Source organism: Micromys minutus (genome assembly GCF_963924665.1).
Source record: "Micromys minutus genome assembly, chromosome: 31".
Taxonomy (NCBI): domain Eukaryota; kingdom Metazoa; phylum Chordata; class Mammalia; order Rodentia; family Muridae; genus Micromys; species Micromys minutus.
In genome coordinates this window covers 25544845-25548582 of record NC_137966.1, presented here as the reverse complement: position 1 = coordinate 25548582, position 3738 = coordinate 25544845, and positions in this window count along the sequence as shown.

The following is a 3738-nucleotide window of genomic DNA, read 5'->3' as shown; positions in this document are numbered from 1 at the left end:
TTGTCAACTCTTGGAACTGGCAGAGTATGTTGATTGATTCAGACTCCCTGTGACCTTGGACAAGCACTTAACTCCTTTGAACCTCATTAAGACAGGAGTCAGGATTAAATGAGATAACTTGGCAGCAAGCGAGTGTCCCATACATTCTAATTGTTATTAATACTTATTGGATTGTACTATATATTCACAGACTGAGTCAGATTCATAAAACTTTTATGAAAATTATGTCTGTTTCTGTTAAAAATCCCTGAGCATGTAATAAGATTCTGTAATTAAAATATTCAACACATCTGAGAGGCAGAGAAGTCAAATATTAATGAACCGAGTAAAGAGAACAGGCTGCTGGTGCTGTTCTGTGGGTGTGCTAGCGAAGTGCATGGGTGTCCAAGCATGAAAACGTCCTAATACTTAATGAGTTCCCAAGGTCTCTACTGTACAGCTTATTTCTCTGGAAGTGTTGATGCTCAGAAAGTTCGTGACATGTTGCCCCAAATCCCTGGTGTCCTTAAGAACTTTCAATCCAGTTTATTTCAACAAACCAAAGTCTCGGTGCACATGTTCTGACCCTTGTGTTGGGTGGCAAGCCCGTGGCAAGACAGCGTTCATTAACCTGCCCGGATTGTTTACTTTCTGTAACTATCAGAAATAACTTAATGGAGGAAAATTTAAGTTGGCTCATGGCTTCAGAGGATTCTGCCCATGGTCACTTGGAGTGAGTGTGTGGAGAAGAGAGTTGTTCACCATGGAAAGTGGAAAGCAGAGATACCCACCCCTAGATCTGCCTCTTCTGGCTAAGTCCTACCTCCTAAATTTTCTAGAACCTTCTGTAATGGTGCTAATAGCTGGAGACCTGGTTCCCAACACACAAGTCTCTGTCTGTCTGTCTGTCTGTCTTGTTGCTGTTGGGTGTGAAGTACATATATGAGAAACAGGGATCAAACTCTGGTCATCAGTCTCTCTCTCTCTCTCTCTCTCTCTTTCTCTCTCTCTCTCTCTCTCTCTCTCTGTGTGTGTGTGTGTGTGTGTGTGTGTGTGTAAAACTGCCTAAGATGTTCTTAGCCTTACCATCAGGCTGCTCTTGCTCCTGGGAAGAGAAGAAGCGGGTGTGAGAGATGATATCCACTGTGCTCTGAACTAGGTGTAGAGGGATGGAATGGCTTGGATAGGAGAGGAAAGCGCTTGCACCAAGAGGATAAACAATAAAGGCAGACTGGGAAGAAGAGAGACTAGCACCGGGTCTGGTGCTGCAGGGAAGGTTGGCTCCATCTTGTGTCAGCAACCAGGACCCTCTGGTATCTGGGAGTAGAGAACACAGTTCTGTTAACTGCTTTTCTGGGAGCTGCAGCTTAGTGTGTAAGGTGAGCCTCAGGGTCCATGACAGAGCCTAGCCTAAGAGAAGGGGCATGCAGTACCCCCAGGTAGCCCCATGGGCATCGCATGAAAGGAAGCATCTGAATTGCTAAGAGGCAGGAGAGAGTAAGGGGACAGTGTGGGTAAAACCCTTTGTTGTAGTTTCCATAGGGGAAGTGTGGACAGCAGTTTTGGTGCCTCTGGACAGTTGGTGGTGGGAATTTTTACTTCACCATGACAATCAGAAGCTGGTCAAGGCAGGAATCTGACTCTGGTCCTATACTCAGGAAACTGGCCCGAATTAAGAACATTTGTATTTGAAGCTCAGGGCAGTACATTTACACTTGTACCACAGGGCAGGCTCATGGGACGTAGGTGTGGCAGCCTCTTTGTCTCCTGGGATGCCCTCTTGTCCCTGATCTTCACACCTGACCTCCAGAAAGACATTTACAGAATTTTTGGTTGTTAACTTGCTTGCTCCCTGACTCAGAACTGATGTTATCTTTCTATATGTAATTAAAGTGGTTTAAAAGAGGACTAAATTAAAAAAGGCTTTGCTTCAGCCTCAAGACTGGCCAAAGTCATATTACAATTTTGACTAACTCTCTTTTTTTCTTTCAATCCTCGCTCCTGCCCTGGGGAACCTGTTGTTTGACCGAGCTGGTCTCAGACAGGGAAGGAAGATCAGGACGGAACAAGCTTAGCATTGGTCTGTTTGAATGATGTTGGCGGACAGGCAGGGTAGAAGTTTCTCTTGTTACCAGTACTTGGTCAGTATGGAGAGGATTTGGAGAGGATTGTGGCTCCACGCAGAAGGGCATCCTACTGTGAGATTCCATATTGCTCTAGTCAGAATTGCTAAAGCAAATCCACGACAAATGCTGCCAAGGATTTGGAGGAGTTGAGTCTTATAGCTATCATAGAAGTCAGTGCAGAGGTTTCTCAGGAAATGAAAACAGGGACGTCATAGGGTCCAGCTGATTCACTCCTGGGCAAATACCCGAGAGACTGTACCCTGCTGCAGAGCATTCCACACATGGAGTTCATTGCTGCTGTTTACTGTAGCGAGGAAAGGGAAGCAACCTAGATGTCCATCAACTGGGGACTGGCTAATGACAATGTTCGTGCACAGTGGGATTTTGTTCAGCTGCAGAGCAGATAGAAATAATGAGATTTGCAGGAAAGTAGGTGGAATGAGAAAATCCACTATATTAAGTGAAGTAACTCAGGTCCAGAAGGACAGACATTGCTCATTTGCTCTCACATCTGGAGCCTGGAGCCTAGCATCGAATTGTTAAATCTGTGTTATGTAGGAATGTGAACAGGGATCAGGCAACGAGACAGGGTCTGGAGAAAAGAGATCTGACAGCAGGAAGGGTAGAAGTGCGTGTGTGCATGTGTACATCATATATGTGCATGTGCATACATGTGTGTGTGTGTGTGTCTGTGTGTCTCTCTGTGTGTGTGTATTGGTAAGGGGATAGGTAGGAGTGGGTAGGCAGTGGGAATCAACAAAAACTAAGTATGTATAAAAACATCATTTAAAACTTGTTACTTTAATGTTAGTAAAAAAATCAAAAACCAAGAGATGATTCCGGTTCCAGGCTGTTTGGCTGGTTTGCATATGAATGGCGTATGCAGCTGTTTGTGAAGCAGGGTGTTGGCTAGCTAATTCATGATGCCCTGGCCTCACACAACTTCTCTTCATGTTGTATAGACCTCTGGTACTAGGTTTAGAGCAGGAGAAGCGAACCAACACAGAGAAATAAGTATCTACAGTACAAGATTGGAAGTTAACCTTCCATCCTGGGGAGGAAGGGGAGGGGCTCAGAAGCCTCCCCCCCCCACCCCCGACTCACAGGCAGTTAACTGTAGCTGAGGAAAAGGGCTCATGTGTCTTCAGCCCTCCCTGAGGATTTATTGGCTGTTAATGCTGACCAGGGAAGGAGAGACATTTCCTTCAATAATATAGCTACTGGTAAGTCGCTTCTGCAAATGACCCTTGACCCATCCTCCTGTGAGCAGCCACAATTAAAATCACTGGGCTACAAAACAGACAAACAAACGAAGAAAAAAGCTTGAAAGGGAGACTGGCTGGGAAGGGATGGGCAGGGACGTGGGGTGATGGGCTGGATACAGTTAGAATACATTATACTTACATGTATGAAGATGTTATAAGTAAGCCTGCTAGTCTATATAACTAACATACGCTAATCTTAATGCCTGCAGGATTTCTGGAGCAGCCATCTCCAGAGTTTTGGGCACCCCTTTGTTCTTCCAGGCGGGGGTGGAGGGAGCTTCATGGCTCCCAGTGCTCTGGAGGATATTTATTTAGTGATTTGAAGACTGCTTCATAGTGATGGCTGTCTCTCATTTCTCTTAGTAGCC